This window comes from Melitaea cinxia, chromosome 2, assembly GCF_905220565.1.
Source record: "Melitaea cinxia chromosome 2, ilMelCinx1.1, whole genome shotgun sequence".
In the NCBI taxonomy this organism is placed as follows: Eukaryota; Metazoa; Arthropoda; class Insecta; order Lepidoptera; family Nymphalidae; genus Melitaea; species Melitaea cinxia.
Genome location: NC_059395.1, coordinates 11,973,403 through 11,998,873, shown reverse-complemented (window position 1 = coordinate 11,998,873; position 25,471 = coordinate 11,973,403). Strand labels below are relative to the sequence as shown.

The 25,471-nt window shown below is 35.8% G+C and overlaps 1 long non-coding RNA gene across 1 annotated transcript; it reads left to right on the top strand.

The window, feature by feature from the left end:
* Positions 1–2,810: 2,810 nt before the first annotated feature.
* Positions 2,811–19,480, top strand: LOC123660529. Its single transcript, XR_006744219.1, has 3 exons — positions 2,811–2,901; positions 16,360–16,363; positions 19,470–19,480. It is a non-coding gene; the product is annotated as an uncharacterized LOC123660529 (long non-coding RNA).
* The last annotated feature ends 5,991 nt before the right edge of the window (positions 19,481–25,471 follow it).

The following is a 25,471-nucleotide window of genomic DNA, read 5'->3' as shown; positions in this document are numbered from 1 at the left end:
CCGTTCTTGACGGATGCCTACGTCTTATAAGAAGCCTATTTGCCAATTTTCAAGTTTTTTAGGTGTTATAGTTTCGGAGATTTCGTTATGAGTGAGTCAACCTACCATCCCCCGTTTTAACCCCAAAAAGGAGTTGATTTCTAAAGATACATTATTTGAACACCTTTTCATCATCTATAGAGCATACATTTTAAATTTCAAGTCTCTTACTTCTAAAACATAGGACTTTCATACAAACTTCCAACCCCCGTTTTACCCCCTTAGGGGTCGAGTTTCGTAAAATCCATTCTTAGTGGTAGTTGATGCCCTATAAGAAGTCTACCTACTAAATTTCTAGTTTGTAGGTGTTATAGTTTCGGAGATTTCGTGATCAGTGAGTCAACCTACGATCCCCCGTTTTAACCCCAAAAAGGAGTTGATTTCTAAAGATACATTATTCGGACACCTTTTCATCATCTCTAGAGCTTACATTTTAAATTTCAAGTTTCTTACTTCTAAAACATAGGACTTTCATACAAACTTCCTACCCCCGTTTTACCCCCTTAGGGGTCGAGTTTCGTGAAATCCGTTCTTAGCGGATGCCTACGTCTTATAAGGAGCCTACTTGCCAAATTTCAAGTTTGTAGGTGTTATAGTTTCGGAGATTTCGTGATGAGTGAGTGACCTTTCGCTTTTATATATATAGAGATTATAGATAAGCGAAATGTTTATTTTAATTAGTCCTACATAAAAGTCCGCGACAGCATATATCTATCTTTTATGAGTAAGCCATTATCGCAACAACAGTGAACCATAAATACAATAAAAATTGATAATATATTTCTAATGCATATTTGGTAGTAAAAAATTGATTTTATATCGCAGAACCAATTTTGATGAATTTTGGTATAAAGATAGATATTGAGAAGATAATAGCTACTCGAAGTACTTACTATTCCTGCGTAGACCATTTGCGAGTACCAGCTAGTATGGATATAAACCTTCCTCTGGAATCACTCTGTTATTTAAAGAAAACCGCATCAAAATCCGTTGCGTAGTTTTAAAAATCTAAGAACAGACAGCGGGCTAGCGACTTAGTTTTATACTATTTAATGATACAAAATTAGTTTTATAACTGAGTAGAATATAAATGAATGGTTTAAACGAAGACCGCACACGTTACTTGTCTACTATTTAAGTGTAGGTATCTTCAAATTAAAATAATTAAGAATTACATAGATACGAGTAGTACAGGTTTCTTATATAGTAATATACTATAATAACAGCACTTTTAAGTAATTATAAACCAAATGCTTCACAATTTATACTACCAATAATTTCACATTCAGTATTCAGTTACAACCGTGTTTAGATTTGTAGAGACTAGATACCACTAGAAAAGATATGAAAATGTTAAGAAATAATGTGTTGTTAATCATTACATTGTCGACGCGTTGGCGCGCCGGTCACATCACTGGTTTGTGGCTGTTGCGCTAGCGGTTGCGGGTTGGATCCCCGCACATGACAAACATTTGTATTGGCCATACAGATGTTTGCCGTGGTCTGGGTGTTTGTGTATTCCTTGTGGGTCTCCCCACCGTGCCCCGGAGAGCACGTTAAGCCGTCAGTCCCGGTTGTTATCATATAAACCTGATAGCGATCGTAACTCATAGTAGGGAACATATCCGCCAGCTCGCATTGGAGTCTTTAACGTTTTCCTACAACTCTCATGAAAGACATGAAAATTTCCAATAAATCGATATGAACAATAAAAAACACCATTAAATGCTTTCGTTATGAAATATCTAAGTCTTTTTAGAAATATAAGGCTCATCATAAACAATAAAATGGTTAGCATATACTTAAGAGAAATTTTCAGAAATTTATAAAACAAATGTTTAGATAATTAAACACTATACGCAGCACAGGAATATTAGAACGATTTAAAAATAAACTTGTGAGAAGTCGTAAATATAACGTGTTGATAACTTTATTTTTCAACATGATATAAATAAAAATGGAATCTCAAGTTTAATTATTGTAGCTTATAAATGTTATATATAGCTCATTTTAAAGCATTGTGTTATTAGAAAATATTATAATATCTGGTTTAAGGTAATTTGCTATTACATTGTTTCTAACGCCTGATCATAATATTACGGAGCTCGGTTACCGTATCCGAAACTATTACATATCAACCTTGCACCTCTCTCTCTTGTTCCGTTTGCCTCGTCCGATCACACTTTTCATAACATTGTCGTCACGCAATCACTAGCTTACCCAAGTCAAGCGTACGTAAAGAAGTTTTACTTCAAAAACAGTTTCCCGCCATTTTTCATTTGTTTTTCTATCCGCCAAAATGGATGAATCTTATACGAGAAATTCGATACATTTAAATTTTTACTTTAAAAAAGACAAAAATGTGTCCCAAGATGCTAAAATTTTTTTTGGCATTTATGGACTTAATGCAGTGTCTATAAGAGAGGCACATAATAATTGTGTTTGCTAGCAAACGAAAGAAATTGACTTCAATTACATCGACAAGTAATACAACGTAAGTAGACACAAAAAAAAATTAACACATACACTAGTCGTCACTACGATTTTCGAATGTTCCTCTTGACTTCTCTGGGATGCCATCATCAAATTCTGGTTTCCTTATCATGCGATCAACAACGAAGCTATCCGCGACATACATTAGTAGATTATTAACCAAAGGGATAAAGCAGTGTCTTCTGTCGCGGGTGACGATTTAAATCGCGAGCGTAACGAAGGACTCGAGCTTTACTCCCGAGCGAGCGTGTTAAAAACTTAAATCACGAGCGAAATGAGGGATTTAAGACGAGTCCTGAGTGTAGCGAGGGATTTAAGTTCACCCAAGACTAAGACAGCTTTATCACCGAGGAAAATACTCTACTTTTCGTACCATTTGCGAAAAAATTAACACAATAATAATGTGAGATAAGCATTTATTAAAAATAATGACATTTAAAATTAAAAGTTAACATTCGAAACATTGGTCCAATTTTTGTTGGAAGCAAATCTATAATCTATAATAATAATATATATAAAAGCGAAAGGTCACTCACTCATCACGAAATCTCCGAAACTATAACACCTACAAACTTGAAATTTGGCAAGTAGGCTCCTTATAAGACGTAGGCATCCGCTAAGAACGGATTTCACGAAACTCGACCCCTGAGGGGGTAAAACGGGGGTAGGAAGTTTGTATGAAAGTCCTATGTTTTAGAAGTAAGAAACTTGAAATTTAAAATGTAAGCTCTAGAGATGATGAAAAGGTGTCCGAATAATGTATCTTTAGAAATCAACTCCTTTTTGGGGTTAAAACGGGGGATCGTAGGTTGACTCACTGATCACGAAATCTCCGAAACTATAACACCTACAAACTAGAAATTTAGTAGGTAGACTTCTTATAGGGCATCAACTACCACTAAGAATGGATTTTACGAAACTCGACCCCTAAGGGGGTAAAACGGGGGTTGGAAGTTTGTATGAAAGTCCTATGTTTTAGAAGTAAGAGACTTGAAATTTAAAATGTATGCTCTATAGATGATGAAAAGGTGTTCAAATAATGTATCTTTAGAAATCAACTCCTTTTTGGGGTTAAAACGGGGGATGGTAGGTTGACTCACTCATAACGAAATCTCCGAAACTATAACACCTAAAAAACTTGAAAATTGGCAAATAGGCTTCTTATAAGACGTAGGCATCCGCCAAGAACGGATTTTACGAAACTCGACCCCTAAGGGGGTAAAACGGGGGTTGGAAGTTTGCATGAAAGTCCTATGTTTTTGAAGTAAGCGACTTGAATTTTAAAATGTATGATCTATAGATGGTGAGGAGATGTCCAAATAATGTATCTTTAGAAATCACCTCCCTTTTGGGTTTAAAACGGGGGATGGTAGGTTGACGCACTGATCACGAAATCTCCGAAACTATAACACCTACAAATTTGACATTTGGCAGGTAAGTTCCTTAAAGGGCGTAGACACTCGCTGAGAACGGATTTCACGAAACTCGACCCCTAAGAGGATAAAACGGGGTTGGAAGTTTGTATGAAAGTCCTATGTTTTTGAAGTAAGAGACTTGAAATTTAAAATATATGCTCTATAGATGGTGAGGAGTTGTCCAAATAATGTATCGTAATCTATATATATATATATATATATATATATATATATATATAGATTACGATACATTAATAATCTATATATATAAATCTATATATATATCTATAATATATATAAAAGCGAAAGGTCTCTGACTCACTCATCACGAGAACCCAAAAACTGCTGGAGGGTCCATCCATCTAGGATGGATAAAGATGAAATTTGGCAGGGAGGTAGATTATAGTTAGTAGATTATAGTAGAAGAGTAGAGAGATTTTGCGATATTCCACCGCTAAGGGGGTTTAATTGGGGTTGATAGTTTGTATGAAACATATACAGCAATTATAAGTTCGTCGATAGGTTATTTATACCGCAGCCTGAAAATAAAACTAAGAATGTGGTGTATAGAGAGGTTTTATAAAAACAACTATTAAATTATACTAAATTGTGCCTTTTAAAAAGTTACTCAGTGTAATAAGCATTTCAAGTGACTGAAATAAAAAAAAATGCCTACATCTTAATATCCACATCTTCATAACCACGCGGATGTAGTCGGGAGCAACAGTTAGTGTATTATAAAACAAAGTCCCCAAAAGTGTATGTGATCGATTCCCTCAAAATCTACTGAACGGATTTTCATGCGATTCAAGAGGAAGGTGTCCGGAACGGCTAAGCCGATTTTAATGAGAGTTTCACTGGAAGTTTGCCAGGAAAAGTTTGTGACACACTGATTTCAACGCGAGCGAAGCCGCGGGCACAGCTAGTTATTTATAATTGCGGCAGCATTTGCACTGATCGAATCCGACAATTCACTGTCACTGTCACTTTGATTTAATATCGTTCGTAACAACATTAACTTATTTCGGCCATTCTCCGATTAGCAAATTTTTCGTGTCCGGGCTTGTTTAAACCGTAATATCATCATATTCAACCATGCACTTTTTTATATATTTTAGATAGCATCCGTACCTAGCTGTAAAAAAAATATTGGCTTCTGTTTTAAGTAATTAAGACTAAATTAATTTAACTTATGTTCAAAAAACCTCTGTTCTCTAATTACCGTGACGTGTCCGCACACCAATTTAATCTTAAAACTTGCTTGTAATTTTTATAGCGTATAGATTTACTTTGATCCATTCAACGTTTTAAACGATATTAAGCAGCGTGTATCGCATAACAAAATATCAACTCAATAGAACCAGTCTACTAATAATTATTATGAAGTAATCGTATGTCCAATGGAAACTTCTAATTACCGTAACATCTGCTGTTCTCGAGTGCACATCCCTAAATAAAAGTATCTGGCACATCACTACCGTACGCATCGCGTCTCCTCAGTGTGTGCCGAGGTCCATCAGCAGTTGTATGACTCTCATGTTAGTGTACCACCAATGAAGTACGTGAGTATATAATTACCGTAGCCTTGGTTAAAAACTTTTCTAATTACCGTTGTTCTTATTTTAATACTAGATTTTTAAGATAGACCCAAGTTGATCATGTAAATGGAGACAGTACTTTGGCCTCCGTACGTTGTAATAAGCTAGAATCTGTATACTGCGTCGGTTTTAAACATTTTTGTGAAAATTTATCGTTTTCTAATTACCGTATACCAATTACCATATGTTTATAATTACCGTTGTATGAAAAAGTAATACTTGTTTACCGCGGTTTTCGTAGATTATTATTATCATTGTCCGTAAATATGTCTATATTATATGCTGACCATTCATCAAATTATTTAATTTATAGGATAGGAAAACCCAAAAAGACCAAAGAGGAAGTTAAAGAAAATAGAAGGCTTGCCGCGCGACAACGCCGAGAACGAATTAAAAATGCCCCTTTTTGTATTAGCAATCAAAAAAAAAAATAAAGGAGAAAGAAGGGTACAATAAAAAAAAAATAAAAAATACTGCCTATCTGCGAAATGTCACCAAAAGCCGGAAGAAAACTCAAAAAAGAAGTAGAGAAAATTTCAGAACTTACTATAAAAGACAAAAGGAAAAGGGAAAATTGAAAACAATCGAGGAAGAAGGGACCTTAGATATAGAGGTGCTTGATAACAATATAACAGATCCTCTTGAAACTCTGTCACACCACATCTCAATGATTTATCATATTCGCTGCGCTAAAAAGTACACTAAAAGAGTACAAAATTGTCCCGAAAATCCCAAATCAAAAAAATAAGATAATCAGCAAGACGAAATTTTTCTGCAGTTGACTTCTTTTGAAAAAGAATTAGTTCCCTTGAAAAAGACACCAAATTTTAAACCTTCTTTAACCACATCAACGCCGCGTCCATCTAGTGCTCTGTCATCATCTTCTACTGAAAGTATGTTATTTTATTATTAATCAATAATGAGCATTTGACCGAAAATAAAGATACAAGTGTGAATATTACGGAACGAGCGTCTTCCTTGTGTTCAACACCAACTTCACCATCTTCAAAGATAACTGTCGAGAAACCGATACGTAAAAAAATCTCACTCTTATTGTTATTTAGAAGGCAATGTATAGAAAACAAATAAAGAAATGTCATATTTGAGACAAAACAATAGAGCTAAGAAGAGCAAAAGAAAAGTACAGGAAGCAAGCATAAGACTGAAATATAAAACACGCTACATCCAAAACCAAAACAAAGTCATGATAAAGAAATAGAACCAAAGTATTTACATAATAATAATATAGGGACTACTGTAGAGACAACCAAACAAGACGTCCAAATTTTTGTAGAGCAAGATGAGATCAGTCGCATTTGTCCTGGCAAGAGAGAATATATTTCAAGAAAAACGTGGCGTGAACTCATGTGTCTTGTCTTGTCTTGCCATAGTCACCACGCTGGGCAGGCGGGTTGGAGACCGAGGGCTGGCTTTGTTGCACCTAAGACGCTGCTGCCCGTCTTCGGCCTGTGTATTTCAAAACCAGTAGTTGGATGATTATCCCACCATCGGTCGGCACTTTCAAGTTCCAGGGTGGTAGTGGAACTGTGTAATCCCTTAGTCGCCTCTTACGACACTCACGGGAAGAGAGGGAGTGGCTATATTCTTACTGCCGTAACCACACAGCATATTTTCTAATTACCGTTACATTAAATATAAAAATTTTCTAATTACCGTACTCATAAATTTTTTAAGTCTCATTATCTAGAAAACCACAATTAACTGTTACATGCCAAATAATTATTGAATTCGTATTTTTGATTTGTTTCATATTTTAATGTGTTTAAGTCAAATCAGTGAAAAATAAAAAACGTCACGGTAATTAGGCAAAGAACGCCGAATTGGAGAATGACCGATTTATAAAAATAAATTAAAATAAACTTTATGTATTTGAAGAAAACAAAAACGCGGCAAATTCCTAGACTAATATTTTTTGTCGGAGCTCATACGGCCTCGTGGGTTTTAGTAATTTTATTTAATAATCATAACTGCATAATAAAAGCGTATTCCTTTTTCAAAAAGATGTATAATGCTTTATATACAAACTCAATGGTGTAAACACAGATGTAGTTCAGTATAAATTTCGGTAAATATTCCAAATTTAAATCACATTCTCCCCCTAGAGGATGAATGAAATTCAGTACAATTTTCTTTCCCGGTTTTTAACAGATTAAAAAATATATATACATATATATATATATATTTTAATGTTTACACGGGGATTAACGAGAATAATTATTAATATATTAATATATTATATTATATAATTAGTAATATATTTTACCTTAAAAAAATTTTGTTCGCGTTAATCCCCGTGTAAACATTAAAATATAATAATGCAACGTGAAAGTTTAAAAGTTGTTACATATATATATATACTAGCTGTGCCCGCGGCTTCGCTCGCGTTGAAATCAGTGTGTCACAAACTTTCCTGGCAAACTTCCAGTGAAACTCTCATTAAAATCGGCTTAGCCGTTCCGGACACCTTCCTCTTGAATCGCATGAAAATCCGTTCAGTAGATTTTGAGGGAATCGATCACATACACTTTTGGGGACTTTGTTTTATAATACACTAACTGTTGCTCCCGACTACATCCGCGTGGTTATGAAGATGTGGATATTAAGATGTAGGCATTTTTTTTTATTTCAGTCACTTGAAATGCTTATTACACTGAGTAACTTTTTAAAAGGCACAATTTAGTATAATTTAATAGTTGTTTTTATAAAACCTCTCTATACACCACATTCTTAGTTTTATTTTCAGGCTGCGGTATAAATAACCTATCGACGAACTTATAATTGCTGTATATGTTTCATACAAACTATCAACCCCAATTAAACCCCCTTAGCGGTGGAATATCGCAAAATCTCTCTACTCTTCTACTATAATCTACTAACTATAATCTACCTCCCTGCCAAATTTCATCTTTATCCATCCTAGATGGATGGACCCTCCAGCAGTTTTTGGGTTCTCGTGATGAGTGAGTCAGAGACCTTTCGCTTTTATATATATTATAGATATATATATAGATTTATATATATAGATTATTAATGTATCGTAATCTATATATATATATATATATATATATATATATATATATATATATATATATATATATATATATATATAGATTACGATACATTATTTGGACAACTCCTCACCATCTATAGAGCATATATTTTAAATTTCAAGTCTCTTACTTCAAAAACATAGGACTTTCATACAAACTTCCAACCCCCGTTTTATCCTCTTAGGGGTCGAGTTTCGTGAAATCCGTTCTCAGCGAGTGTCTACGCCCTTTAAGGAACTTACCTGCCAAATGTCAAATTTGTAGGTGTTATAGTTTCGGAGATTTCGTGATCAGTGCGTCAACCTACCATCCCCCGTTTTAAAACCCAAAAGGGAGGTGATTTCTAAAGATACATTATTTGGACATCTCCTCACCATCTATAGATCATACATTTTAAAATTCAAGTCGCTTACTTCAAAAACATAGGACTTTCATGCAAACTTCCAACCCCGTTTTACCCCCTTAGGGGTCGAGTTTCGTAAAATCCGTTCTTGGCGGATGCCTACGTCTTATAAGAAGCCTATTTGCCAATTTTCAAGTTTTTTAGGTGTTATAGTTTCGGAGATTTCGTTATGAGTGAGTCAACCTACCATCCCCCCGTTTTAACCCCAAAAAGGAGTTGATTTCTAAAGATACATTATTTGAACACCTTTTCATCATCTATAGAGCATACATTTTAAATTTCAAGTCTCTTACTTCTAAAACATAGGACTTTCATACAAACTTCCAACCCCCGTTTTACCCCCTTAGGGGTCGAGTTTCGTAAAATCCATTCTTAGTGGTAGTTGATCGCCCTATAAGAAGTCTACCTACTAAATTTCTAGTTTGTAGGTGTTATAGTTTCGGAGATTTCGTGATCAGTGAGTCAACCTACGATCCCCCGTTTTAAACCCCAAAAAGGAGTTGATTTCTAAAGATACATTATTCGGACACCTTTTCATCATCTCTAGAGCTTACATTTTAAATTTCAAGTTTCTTACTTCTAAAACATAGGACTTTCATACAAACTTCCTACCCCCGTTTTACCCCCTTAGGGGTCGAGTTTCGTGAAATCCGTTCTTAGCGGATGCCTACGTCTTATAAGGAGCCTACTTGCCAAATTTCAAGTTTGTAGGTGTTATAGTTTCGGAGATTTCGTGATGAGTGAGTGACCTTTCGCTTTTATATATATTATTATATAGATAAAAGCAAAAAGTTACCCATCACGAAATCTCCGAAACTATAATACCTACAAACTTTAAATATGGCAGGTAGGCTCCTTATAGGACATTGACATCTGCTAAGAACAGATTTTACGTAACTCGACCCCTAAGGGGGTAAAATGGGGGTTGGAAGTTTGTATGAAAGTCCTATGTTTTTGAAGTAAGAGACTTGAAATTAAAATATATGCTCTATTGATAGTGAGAAGGTGTCCAAATAATGTATCTTTAGAAAAGAAATCCCTTTTAGGGTTACAACGGGGGACGGTAGGTTGACTCACTCATCACGAAATCTCCGAAACTATAACAGTTACAAACTTGAAATTTGGCAGGAAGGTTCCTTATAGGGCGTAGAGATTGGCTAAGAACGGATTTTATAAAACTCGACCCCTAAGGGGGTAAAACGGGGTTTCGAGGTTTGTATGAAAGTCCTATGTTTTTGAAGTAAGAGACTTGAAATTTAAAATGTATGCTCTATAGATGGTGAGGAGGTGTCCAAATAATGCATCGTAATCTATATACATATATAAAACAGAAAGGTCCCTGACTCACTCCACACGAGAACTCAAAAACCGCTCGATGGTCCAGTATGGACAAAGATGAAATTTGGCAGGGAGGTAGATTATAGTTAGTAGATGTCTGCTAAGAACTGATTTTGCGATATTCCACCGCTAAGGGGGTTTAATTGGAGTTGATAGTTTGTATGAAACATATACAGCAGTTATAAGTTCGCCTGATTGGTTATTTATACTGCAGCCTGAAAATAAAACTAAAAATGTGTTGTATAGAGAGGTTTTATAAAAACAACTATTAAATTATACTAAATTGTGCCTTTTAAAAAGTTACTCAGGTGATAAGCATTTCAAGTGACTGAAATAAAAAAATATTGCGTTAAACATCTGAATACTAATGCATATCTTCATAACCACGCGGACGTAGTCGCGGGCAACAGTTAGTGTATTATATAACAAAGTCCCCAAAAGTGTATGTGATCGATTCCCTCAAAATCTCTTGAACAGATTTTCATACGGTTTCACCAATGGAGAGAGGGCTTCAAGAGGAAGGTTTACGGAACGGCTAAGCCGATTTTGATGACAGTTTCATTGGAAGTTTGCCGGCAAAACTTTGTGACACATTGATTTCAACGTAGGCGAAGCCGCGGGCACAGCTAGTAATATATATATTACTGAGAGTCGCATCTTGAAAATTATTTTTGACGTTGTTATGAATCATATCAGAGTTGTATTTACATGCAGAAATTGTCTACGATATTCATTTATGCTACGCAAGTGCTACTACGTCATGTCCACTACACTATAAAGTCGTGCAAGTTTAGCAGTTGACCAATTAATATACCTAGGTCATATAAGATTCGATTAACTAGGTCTAATTTCAATAAATATAACAGTCAAAAACGAATTAGCTCGACAACTACGACACTTACATGTCAACGCACTCCAACTAGGATCATTTTTTTGCTAACTCTTCTACTACATTGGGTAGTACTTAAAAATCTATAGTCATAACCAGTCTTGCGTAAAAAATGATTTAAAAATATTATTTGTATTTTCAAGTTGCGCTTTCAATAATAAGTAGGTACTTATCTGATTTCTGCAGCTATAAAACTCTATATGTAATAAAAAAATCATAAAATAAATAAACAAATAGTAAGTAAGCTCTAAGCTAGCTTAGCAGAGAGCTATGTTTGCCGTATAAAGATACTATACCGCATTAAATTAGAAATGAGGGTCCAAAGCAAAACCGAAGTAACAAAAGCGAATCAAAACGTTACAAAGCCGTAGTGATAATGGGCATGGAGCTTATTTAGAAGAAGTAATAGTCGTTTAGAATTCACGCAGCAGTTCTTTTATTTATGAGTTAATCGTCGGCATAAATCATTATTTTTATCGAAATAATTTTAGTATTGTCGTAAGTTTAAAAACTGGGAGGCAAGGTGACGCAGTGAAAAGCACGTGAATCATTTTTGTTAGCGGCAGTTTTAAATAACTACGGAATACCAACAATGTCAAAATTTATGTGTGCTCATCGGGAAGAAAAACATCACCAGGATACCCGCGTATTGGAAAACTCTCGAGACGCTTGCTACTTATTTTAATTGACCGTGACAGATACTGATGAGTTGATGACTAGGATTTTTTTTTTATGTCACTAGGTCGGCAAACAAGCATACGGCTCACCTGATGGTAAGCGATTACCGTAGCTTATAGACGCCTGCAACACCAGAAGCATCGCAAGCGCGTTGCCGACCCAATCCCCAATCCCCCAGGAGCTCTGGTCACCTTACTCACCAACAGGAACACAATACTGCTTAAAAACAGTATTATTTAGCTGTGATGTGTGTAAGATCGAGGTACTACCCCAGTCGGGCTGCTCCATATTTTGAGCAGGAAATTCCTGCTGTGCCCTACCTCAGTTAAAGGATTAGGACTTTGTTTATTAGGAGACCTCTATTTTTATTGTGTATACGTACAGGTACAGATTTAAAATAAAAATCGTATAAGTATATTAAATAAAGTCTACTCAAACGCCATCTACATCTATACGTAGAAAGCGTGTTCATTTTGACAGATGTCGTTATTTCTCGTGGTACATATTACGGAAGGGCGAGCGACGACAACGCCGAAGTCAGAGTAATGTGACACGAGAGGGCAGTGCCATCTTAATTGGTGGCAGAAGGCGGTCGGGGTTGGGGTTGCGCGCGCAGGTTACATAACGAATACGGAGGCCGTAGGGGCGCGCGCAGCGGGCGCGGGGTGCGGGGCGATCGATGCGCGCCCGGGGGGAGTCAGTCGAGCGGCGAGCGAGCGACATGTCGGCGCGCCCACCCCGCGCGGCGGCCCCGCGGCCCGGGCCGCGCGAGTAGGTCGCCATGCGCGATGCGGTATGAGGCAGCGCCGCGCCCGGCGGGCCGGCCCCCGCTAGCGGCGCCGCCCCCGCCATGCGAGCGCCGCCGCTGCTGCTGCTGCTGCTGATGGCGGCCGCGGGCCTGGCCGTGAGTCCGCTCGCGCGCCTCAACCCCTGGCTGAGCGCGTGCGACCTGGAGGAGGAGGGCGCGGACGCCGAGTGCAGCGCCGGGCACGCGGCGTGCGGCGGCGGCGGCGAGACGCTGGCGGGGAGCGCCGTGCGGCCGCTGTGCGCGCTGGGGGCCGGGGCACGAGCGCGTCGCCTGGCCGCGCTGCGGCTGAGTGCCTGTTGCGAGCGTTCGCCCGCCTCCGCGCTGGACAGAGGCGCGCGCGCCGACGTGCTGGCCGGCGGGGAGCGCTGCGAGCGCACGCTTGAGGACCTCCTCGCTCTTGACGCGATGGTCGCGCGCGTGCATTGCGATTTCGTCAACATCCTCGAACGCTACGACTGCGACCAGTCCTACTCCGTACACACGTGTGACGAGTGCCAGGTGAGTGGTCACGACATGTACGTCTTTGGGACCTATTAGAGGAGTTTATAACCTCGACGAGTGAAGTGAAAAACATGACTTCGATGTAGTAAACGTATGTAAATCATTTTTGTTACCGAATAGAGTAAGACTAAGATGATCGAAATTATGAAGTTGACAGATAGGAAATTAGATAAACCACACAAAAATAGTCCGATCCCACACCTAAAGCACTAAGGACACACAGCATGATCCGCATCAAAGCATTGGCGATTTTATGTGTGTATCGATCCTCTTCATCGTTGGGCAAGTCACACTTCTTATCCTTGTACACAAAAAATGAAACACACAATCACGAATTCAATAGGTTTGTATATAAGAGTGACCATAGTTTTAATTAAACACCATAATTATATTTTAATTTAGGTCGAGTAATAACTGTACCTAAGCAATTTTTCACTGTATTCAGCTTCGCTTCGCTTTCGCTACAAATATTTTTAATTAATCACAGATCGTGTGTAAAAATACATTTGATAATGATTCTCTGACGTGGTTGACTTAATATAATCTGCAATCCACATAAACCTGCAGGCTAGATTGATTTGCCTACTCGTAGAATTTATTAAAAACGTTTATTTATTAAAAACGTATTTGATACTAACTCGCAATTCCTACTTAAACTCATTTAATGAAATAACTTTAATAAAATTATTATTATTGATAAATAATTTATTTACCGACCTGAGTGTCTACTAAAAATGAACAATAAATACTACAAAAAAATGAACAATAAATAATACAAACAATAATGTGAACCAAAATTTTTCCAAAATTTCGTAGATAAGCCCATAAATAATATTTCTATTCTCAAAAAAAAAAAAAAAAAAAATAGCGACTGCTCGACTTATAGCATTTTCGAAGCTCATTAAAAGGTACGTTAATTTAAAAACACACCAAAGAAAAATATTTAAAATGATACTATATTTAAAGAAATTTCACTGCATTTTTAACATCAAAACACTCACTTGGTATAATATGCGTGTAAGCGCTTCACAGACACTGTTATAGATTCGTGCAAAACACAGAACAGAAACAGTCAGTCAATCAAAAATATATGTCACATAATTTTAATTCATAAATTGTTTTGAATATCTTCTGATTTAGTCAGTACACAAGCTGTATGATAAATTAAGTTAAATGATAACAATATTGTGAATTCGCTGGCCGTGCATAATGTTTCAAGGAAGTAACGTGTTGTAAGGTCACGTTTTGTCAACACATTAACACGCTCATCGATTCATCAGTTTTGCCAATGTTTTCGTGTTATGAATATAGTTATGGTCTTTCGTAGTCGTAACTACGCCTTGTATAATATGAACCAAAAAACCCATCACATTCATTGTTTTCTTCTGCAATTTAAGCGAATATACGAAAGAAATTTTTTCTAAATTATCTGGATCGAAAAAGAACTAAAAGGCTTATAAAACTTTTCAAATAATCATAAAAATAAAAAAACGTCTATAGTGATAAAAACAAAAAATTTAAACATTTATTTCTCTTAAACTTTTTTTTAAACATAATAATAATTAATATTTGTCTGGTGTGAGAAAAATTTCTAGTTTGCTAACGTTTCTTGCTTATGTGCACAGTATCAAGGATCTATGTTCTGATACCTTAAAATCAAATTCAGTCCATAAATAGAATCAACGGATGCAGTAGAAAACTAGAAGGCAAGGTAATGACAATATCCTCAAGGAAGTTACTAAACAAAAACATCGGGATATGCTATTAGTTCATAATACTCATATAAATTTGGCGCAAAATCTTACAAGTGACCGAAACCGTTCCAGGCCTCTATCTATATAAAATAAAGTCAGGTCGATGGTTACACGCAATGCCGTTAAAAAAAACCTTAGGACACTTTTAGACAATGAAAGTTTTAGAATTGCTATCGGTCTCCGGTTGGGAGCTCTACTCTGTTTTGAACACAGATGTCCTTGCGGAAAGGAGGTTGATTCTCTCGGACTACACAGCCTTTCCTGCAAAACAAATTTAGAGACTTTCGATTCCCTAAATGAAACCTTGCTTTTGAAAATGAACTCTTGCTACCATCGATATTCCTGCTCTCGTCTCTGTGCCGTTTACAGTTGAAATACTTGGACCTTGGAGTAGCAGTGGTAAAAATTTTGAAAAGAAGTTAAAACTCCTCATCTTATTGCTTCCAGTGGTGACAAGAGGGCTGGTGCATTTTTTGTCCAGAGAATCGGCATAGTGATTTAAAGGCAAAATGCTGTCAGCATTCTTAGCACAATTCCACGCCGACATGATTTATACCGGAACTGTTTGTAAATATTTAGTTTTTAAGTTATGAATTGTAAGTAAATCGAAATAAATGTATAATTAAATTTTTGTCTTGGGTATAAAATATATGATGATAAATATAGGATACATAGTTCAAGAAATAATCTTTATAAGGGAATTTAGTAATATCGGTAACTCTTAGACAACCATCTACGTGTGTCTCAAAAATAAGTACGAAAATTTGACGTGAATTTCTTGTAACGAGCACATTAGTAAGTATAATAACGTATATCTCTATATTTACTTTATACCTGTATCGCTTAAAAAGTTAAACTATAATGTAAATAATTGACTAAACGCAATACATACCTTCATTTTGTTTAGGGTACATGCATAAGTAATAAAAGAAGCTTTAATCACCCAACCCATTTGGTCAACAATATAATGCTATAAAAAAAGTAATAACTACTAAATATAGTAATGTGCCAATTCAATAAGGCGTATCTCAGGACAGCAAACAATTTCTTACTCTGAAACGTGAATTAATTTTAATCAACCAATTTGATATAATGATGAACTTTGCATAATTTTCACGGAACACTTTAAAAAAATTAGCTACACCAATAGGATTACCAAATTTTTCATACAATTCTACATCATGTGCTTTATGTGCATGTTCGTCAAGCTTTTTCTGCACTGTGAATATCTCTCTCTTTGTATCATTTCTTGTTAAAGTTCTTGGAATACTTTAATGTGCCATTTTAAAGCACGATTAAAGGTAAACTCGTTTCCCCCTATTCTCTTTCATTTTGAAGCGTTATACAAAAGTTATAATGTCCTTAGTTTCAGAATTGTTCAATTAAAATTTCACACTATACCAGTATAAAGTCATTCCATATATCTCTATTCCATATACATACTTTAGCTAGTTAAATAAATATTGCAACGGGATAAAACCAAACTATTGCAAAAATATTATATTGCTCTAGGCTTTTTTCTTTATAACATATCAACAACAAAACGTAGGCTTATCTAGTAGTATAAATAATGAAAATCAAAATCTAAATTTGTGGAAAAATTTCATGTTATTTGACCAGACCATTATGTTCTCTCTGTACTACTCTTAAACCATTCTTCTTTTTTATTCTAAAAGACCTAGCTATGACGCTAAAAACTATGGAGTGAGGCAGAAAATAAGTTCGAATATTTTCTTGTAAAGTATTTAAATTAGTTAACTGTATGTGTAGCACTAGCCGTACTTTGCGGTTTCACCCGCGATAATTTGAGCAGGAACCGTACAAAAATGTTTTTAAACCATTACTTTGCAACTCATTAGACGAGCGGCGCAATGCACCATCATTTGATTTTACATTATCTTCTACATTATGAATTGAAATTAAATGCTATAAAAGACAAAGTTTTCCACATTTGAAAACACACAAGGAAAATAACAATAACTTAAAAAAAGAGCAAAGACGGATTATGTTTGTAGGTGTTGCAATAGTAGGTATGGTGCAACGTAGGTTGTACGCTGATGTTCGTAGCCTTGCTACAGATAATGCTGGCATGTACTACACGTATATATATGTACACAGTGTTTGTGAGTAAGCGTACGGCATGACGCATCACTACGTTTCGAAAAAACCTTACAAACTTGACAGAGCTTTACAATGTTTTGTTTTGGTTATAATTGTCTGTAAGTTTCCGGTTTTTTTCTTATAATATATAGTATGATAAAATTTGACTGTGAATGTATCAGTTTGATGAAACGTTAATTTTTACAAGAATATATTTTGATCGATTGTTTTTCCGTACTAAAATTTCGAAAATTTAGAAACGTTTCAATCTTCAATCTTTAGAACACGACTGAGAACACTCAACGGAAACAGTTATTTCTCACTTTTTCTCACTTAAAAGTATAAGAAGAACTAAAGAACTACTATCTAGTTAATCATTCACAATACACACTTTTAATTACATTGACGTTAGCACACTAATCACTTATCTAATACTATTAAAACGTAGCAATTCTTGTATATACCTATATATATCTATATAGATATAATCTGAATCTCGGAAACGGCTCTATCAATTATCATGAAATTATATGCAGAGAATTTCGGGGGCGATAAATCAATATAGCTAGGATTCATTTTTAGAAAATGTCGTTTTATCCCTGTTTTAGGCAATGAAAAAAAATTGCTATAATATCCTTAGAATATGAAGATAAATTTCGCAATTTGTCAATGAAGTTGTAATAGCTCGGTGGGAAATGAGCCGGTCGGGAACGACCGAGAAGACCACGGTTCAAATCCCCATGTCTCCAGATAGATTATTTGTTCCTTTTTTTTCTAATTTCACTCATGATTTTTTATTTAAATAACCAGTTCATATTTTTTATTATGATGTCGGTAAAATCGAAAAATATTATTCATATTTTATCAATATGTAATTCGTATTTAAATATGATTTCCAAAAAACACGATTTACTAAAAATACCGAGTTTAGGAGTTAAACAATATATTTATTTACAGTCTAACACTCGAACAATATAGATATCCGATATCCACAATTTTATTTATTACAAAACCAAATTACGTTTTTCACGCTAGCCCTTGTCAAAATTCTCGATCATGCGCTCTGTACCCTTTATAGAGCGTTTTCTTAGAAATGACAAAATAGTTTGAATTTAAAAATTGTGAGAGAAATAAGTAATGTCAAATACGCCGTATACTACGGGTATCGTGCGGATATGCTTGTTTATTAAATATATATAAAATAATATTTTATAAATCAAATAATAAAAGTTAATATATGTGTAATACAAATAAATATAATATACATAAACAAATAATAAATACTAGGTAGCCTACACCGAGCTAAGCTCGGTCACCCAGGTACTACGATACTTATCGAGCCACACAATAATTAAACAATAACTGCGTCTTCATTTACAAATTATCATATTTATAGGCCAACAATCCCACGAATACATGACGAAGATGGCGACTGGCCAATCAGAAAATTATTATTAGCTATTCGGAAGATGTTGTTTCCCTCTTTATGCTCTTCGATACTTCAACAAATAATAATCACAGATAATTAATATCAGCATCATCCTTTCAGCCTATCGCAGTCCACTGCTAGACATAGGTCTCCACAAGTTCGCGCCAAAAAATAGTCACTATGCTGGGCAGGCGGGTTGGTGACCGCAGGGCTGGCTTTGTCGCACCGAAGACGCTGCTGCCTGTCTTCGGCCTGTGTATTTCAAGGTCAGCAGTTGGATGGCTATCTCGTCATCGGTCGGCTTTTTAAGTTCCAAGGCGGTAGTGGAGCTGTGTTATCCCTTAGTCGCCTCTTACGACACCCACGGGAAGAGACGGGGTGGCTATATTCTTTACTACTGTAGCCACACAGCATAATAACCACTAATCGTAAATGAATATTAACCATTCGGGAGATGGTGTCGCCATCTCTGTACTGTTCCAGCATTAAACGAATAGACAATAAGATTACCTTAAATCGACACAAATTCCAATATTATAATAATTGTCAGATTTACAAATTTAAATCCTAACAAATCATAGCTACCCTCATCTTTGCTTGACGTGTAATTTTATTTCCCTTTGTATTTATACGTTACTAGTTGTGCCCCGCGGTTTACCACGTCGTTAATTTGAGGAAAAAAATACGAAGTTCCTTAGTATGAAATATTAATTTCAAGTTCTATTCGAGGTATAGAGAAAAAAATTATTCGGGTATACATTTTTATAATGATTTTTTTTTCGATAAAAAAAAAAACTAAAAAATTATCTTAACACCTTTATTTTATTTACAACTATCGGACCTGGCAGATGTTGTCCTGTCCGGAAAACAGCTACCAAATTTGGTTGCTTACATACTGATAGTAGCGCCACCTACCGGGTCCAATTGAGATAAAAACTACCATATCTTCTGAGTCAGACAAAATTATAGATGCTTACAATATTTGATAAAAATTGGTTCAGTAGTTTCGGTGATACATACCAATAGCAGCGCCACCTATCGGGTCCAATAAAAGCTACGCTACCTCCCAAGTTGGACCAAATTACAGATGCCTAAAAAAATTTGATAAAAATTGGTACAGTAGTGTCGGAGTTACATACGAGTGCTTTAAAATTTTCATCGTTAACACCCACCCCCGCAATCCTTATTGGGGATGAGTTATTCTAAAATCCGCTCATTGATCATTTCTACATCATATATAGGAGATTCGTACCAAATTTGGAGTCGATAGGAGCTATAGTTTAAAAACGGAAATTTTCCATTTTTAATGCCCCGGCAAGAATATAATAAGTAATGTGAAATAGCTAGTTAATACCATTTTTACTGTGTGTAAATTAAATTAAAATGCTGTCTACGATTAAGATCAATTTAATCATTAATAACTTACGTAAAATGTGCTCTAATATATTATTTAACATGATCTTTATTCAATAGCATTAAAGTTCAAATTGACTCTACAGTTTAGTTAGAAAACGTTGGTATGGGAAAAAGAAAAGGGCTGTTTTTAGGGTTTTCCCGGAAATTATTCATTATTATTATTCGAATTTTTCTTACCGTAAAAACCATTCTTGAACTTCAACGAACATTTAAAAAAAAATTGGTAAAATTGGTCCAGGCGTTGTTGAGTTACGCGCTTACCAACACATTTTGCGATTCATTTTTATATTATGTGACTTATAAAAATATATAAAAATTGTCGAATGGTATAATAATAATAGCAAACAGTAATCACTAGATTATACATTAGACACAGTATAACTATCATACATGACTATACATAAGAATCTGACACTTTTATTTAACGTTACGGACGATTTTTGCCGACTAGGGTACCTGTCCGCAACGCCCCATAAGAAACTCCGTTCCAAAAAATCATCATAATTTATATCAACGTCTCGCTTTAAAACTTTTTAAATCTAAATTGTCAAATTACAAATTTTGTATTTGTTTTGTAAAACACCATAAAAATTCCAAATCTTTCTATTGGTGTTCAGAGGATACCGCTCTGTGGCAGGCATCACATCTTACAGAGGTTGTCGGCTCTGACACGTGTATGTTAGTGGTGAATTTACAAATCTAATTATTACATAATAATTTATACTATTTACTTTTTTTAAAGAAAACAAAAGAAACGTTTTGATTATTGTTTTTTATACGTATATTGTATAGCTTATATCTGTAGCTTACATCTAATATAATTAATATTAATGAAGAATAGCAAATAAAACTTTAGTATTTTTTAACCGACTTCAAAAAAAGGAGAAGGTTACTCAATTAGATCGTATATATATATATTTTATTATGTATGTTCGGATATAACTTCTTCGTTTATGAACCGATTTGGATAATTCTTTTTTTGTTGGAAAGGAGATATCCATAGTTTGGTACCATGATAAGGAAACCAGGATCTGATGATGGGATCCCAGAGAAATCGAGGGAAACTTTCAAAAATCGTAATGGTGACTAGTAAATTTAATCATGTTTTCATTAAGTACTATAAAGCACTACTATTTAATAAAGGTCTGGAGTCGATCTGATGATGGAGAAGAAAGATAGTCGAGGGAACTCTTCAACAATTTATAGCAATTACCTGCTTTTTGAACTTAATTCGTTTCTATTGATGAGAACTTTGCATCTGTATGAGTTATAAGTGCCATTACAGTCTGATGATGGAGACAAAAGATAGCCGAGGGAACTCTTTAACAATTTATAGCAATTACCAGCTGTTTGAACTTAATTCGTTTCTATTGATGAGAACTTTGCATATATATGAGTTATAAGTGCCATTACAGTCTGATGATGGAGACGAAAGATAGTCGAGGGTACTCTTCAACGACTTATAGCAATTACCTGCTGTTTGAACTTAATTCGTTTCTATTGATGAGAACTTTGCACCTATATGAGTTACAAGTGCCATTAAAGTCTGATGATGGAGACGAAAGACAGTCGAGGGAACTTTTCAACGATTTTTAGCAATTACCTGCTGTGTGATCATCTGTGTCGCAGGACCAGGTTTGATGATGGAGCCCATAAACACTCGAGGGAATTTCTCAACAATTTACAGCAGTTACCTTTTGCTGTTTGACGACCGCTTTGATATAATGGTGCATGTGCCGTGTCGGCGGTACCTAAACACCGACGGTCGCGGGTTCTATTCCCGCTCGGAGTGGATATTTATGATTATACAAATATTTATTTTCGGTCTAGTTGTTAATCCTTGTGGTTCTCCCAACCTAGCCTCGGAGAACACGCTAGGCTGTCAGTCCCGGTTGTTATTACGTACACCTGATAGCGAACTTTACTCATAGTATGTCGACGCGTTAGCGCAGCGGTCACAGCACCGGCTGTTGCGCTAGCGTTAGTGGGTTCAATCCCCGCGCACGACAGACATTTGTATTGGCCATATAGATGTTTGTCATGATCTGGGTGTTTTTGCTTGTGTATTGTGTATGTTTCCGAACCCCCGACATAAGAGAAAAAGCATCCTTGTTAGGTCTACCCATCACTAAAAATTGTAAAATAAAATAATTTTTAACAAAAAAAAAGCCGACTTCAAAAAGGAAACTAAAAAGTGAAAAATAAATTTACTTAGTACAAAGTAATTCGTATTTTGATTTAGTTAATCAAAAATGATTAAATAAATATTTTATAATTTTAAAGTTGGTGCCAAGTAAATACTACAACAACCTAGCTACAATAACAAATACAAACAACACACACACACACACAACAAACAAGTACAAAAAATATTATTAGATATGTCAAAACAATAACAGAATAATAACAGTATTCAACCTAATAGTCAATGAAACAAATTATTAAAGAAAAGTGAATACAACTTACGAGTAGATACTAGAGTAGTTATTGTTTTACTTGGCAGCTTAATCATTTCTGATTAACTAAATCAAAATACGAATTACTTTGTACTAAGTAAATTTATTTTTCACTTTTTAGTTTCCTTTTTGAAGTCGGTTTTTTTTTGTTAAAAATTATTTTATCCGAATATATACTTTTCCGAAAGCGGTTGATAATATGAAAGTGAAATAATTTAAATTACAAGGTACGTGATTGCACAATTACAAGTAATGTGGGTTCGAGAATGCAGGACAGGCCATTGACATCGCACCGCTGTAGGTAGACTGCGTGTCACTAGCCATTTCCTATTCAAACTGATCACCTGCAGGTTTCGTTTCAGACACTAGAAAGCTTTCAACCATTTGCCGGCTCGTTAATTCCGTTGTGCTAAGAAATACTACTGCATTAGAAACTTTGCAGTTTCACTCGAGTGAAATTTAAATACATATCAAATGATATATTAATTAATTATTTACAAGTTATTATTTTAGTATATTTTATATGATATTATAAGCTCGTATTGTACAATAGTGTTAATGCAAAAAAAGTTTTTAAAATTCTCCAAGTACATCCTGAGATTATTGTGCTGATGAAATAAAAATAGCTTTAAAAACCTCTTCTCCCATGTAGGAGAACGACCAGAGCTTAATTCACTACGCTGCTCCAGTGCGGGTTGGCGGATATATTCCCTACTATGAGTAACGATCGCTATCAGGTAGGTGTACATGATAACAGCCGGGACCGACGGCTTAACGTGCTCTCCGAGGCATGGTGGGGAGACCCATAACTCAAGGACTGCACAAACACCCAATCCACGGCAAACATCTGCATGGCCAATACAAATGTTTGTCATGAGCGGGAATCGAACCCGCCACCGCCAGCGCAACAGCCACGAACCAGTGCTGTGACCATGACGCTAACGTGGCGAGAGAAGATATTTAATTGTGATTATTTTTGTGTACAAAAATTGTCATTTTTAACGATTTTATTACGGAATTTCGTTATTGGAACTCTGTATGAGTGTTAATTTAAGAAAACTCAAGCCGACAGTAGATGTTTCAAAATTTATCACTATTTCCACACTGCAAGTGAAGCTCTGGCATAAAGCTATCATAATTATACAGGGATATATTTAAAGTTTAGTAACTCATTTTAAGCATAATCTCACGAGAAGTTTTTGAGTTATCACTGATAAAACGTATTTAATTGTCTATTGTTTTGACTACCTAAGTTGATGATGTTCTCACTTAATCATTTGTGGATGTAAATTGCAGCCAATTTTTTTGTTTAAAAACAAGCACAATTATATATTTTGTACGTCATGTTGCTTGAATCTAATACAATCGTTTTAAATGAAACATCCATATTGTGCATAATAAGTTTATGTTTTGCCATGTGGTCAATGTTATGGGGGTGAACGTGTAATAGTTTTTGTTATGGATTTTATCCTCATTTCAAAAAATGTAACTGAAGAGTGTTTATTTGACTTTTTACTGTAGGAGTTTAATTAAAATTTTTGCAAGTCTATCACATTCCATCTTACGATCGGTATCATTGTTTAGTGTGACTAAAGATGTCAATGTAAGTGAAACTGCGCAGAACTTTGTATTTACAATCTCGGACTCGGAAACTCGGACAATTTTTTATGCCTATGATTAAACTATACGACTAAGAAATAAGTGTGACATTATTGTTTCTTGGCGTTTGATCTATTATTATATATTACTAGCTGACCCCATAAACTTTGTTTTGCCATATTTGTTATACCCTCTTAAATCCCCCCTTATTACTAGGGGTATGAAAAGTAGATGTTGGCCGATTCTCAGATCTACCCAATATGCACACAAAATTTCATTAAAATCGGTCCAGCCGTTTCGGAGGAGTATTGTAACTAACATTGTGACACGAGAATTTTATATATAAGACAAAATTTTACAAGCGAACTCTCTCTCTTGTCGGTCCCTCATGTCTGAGGATCGTGGTCAGCATCAGGGTTGCATCTGGAGCGGATGATTTGCCTCCACCGGTCTCTGTCCATGGCGTCTCTTACGACCGTGTATAACTTAGTGGCAGATGAGTTTTTGACCTGGTCTGCCCATCTCGTTGGTGAACGACCGCGCGATCTTTTGCCATCCGTGTTCCCAACCACGATCAGTCTCTCCAGATTTTTATCGCCTCTGCGCATCGTGTGGCCGAAGTACGACAAAATACGCCGTCGGCATATGGTGGACAACCTGGTTTTGATATGGAGCTGGGCCAGGATCGACGCATTAGTGCGTTTTGCAGTCCAAGGTATTCTCAGCATTCGCCTCCAGCACCACAATTCGAATGCATCAATCCTTTGCCTTTCTCGGGCCAGGATTGTCCATGTCTCAACTCTGTACAGGAAGATAGGGAATACAAGGGCTCGTACCAGCCTGGTCTTGGTTCTGATACCGATTGCCCTTTTCTTCCAGATGTTGTTCAGACGCGCCATAGCATCCTTTGCCATCCCAATACACCTTCTTATTTCGGGGACACAACTGCCGTCATTGCAGATTTGGGCACCTAGGTAAATGTAGCGATCTATGGTGTCAATGCCCGGAATATTAAGAGTATCTTTTGATAGGTTTCCGGCTCGATCCACTATCATTACCTTAGTTTTTGTTCGATTTACTGTAAGCCCCATATTTAGACTTTCTAACTCCAGCCTATGGAACAGCTCTCTCATATCTTCTACGGATGTTGCGAGAAGAATGGTGTCGTCAGCATACCTGAGACAAGCGACCGAACAAGAAGCGAACAAGAAGCGACATAAGACAAAATTTAAAAAGTTAAAAGGTTAAACAGAATTTGCTTGTATAGATATTGACTAGCCCGTTGGCGCAGTTTGTTGCGAGTGTCTGCTCCGAAGGTTATGGGTTCAATTTTCACCCCGAGTCTGGGTCTAATATATATATTTATTTATATATTTATTTATATATTTATTTATATATTTATGTATGTATTATTTATAAGTATGTTTATCGAAAAAAATATGTAGCTATACCAGTCGGCTGTTACCTATATATAACACAAGCTT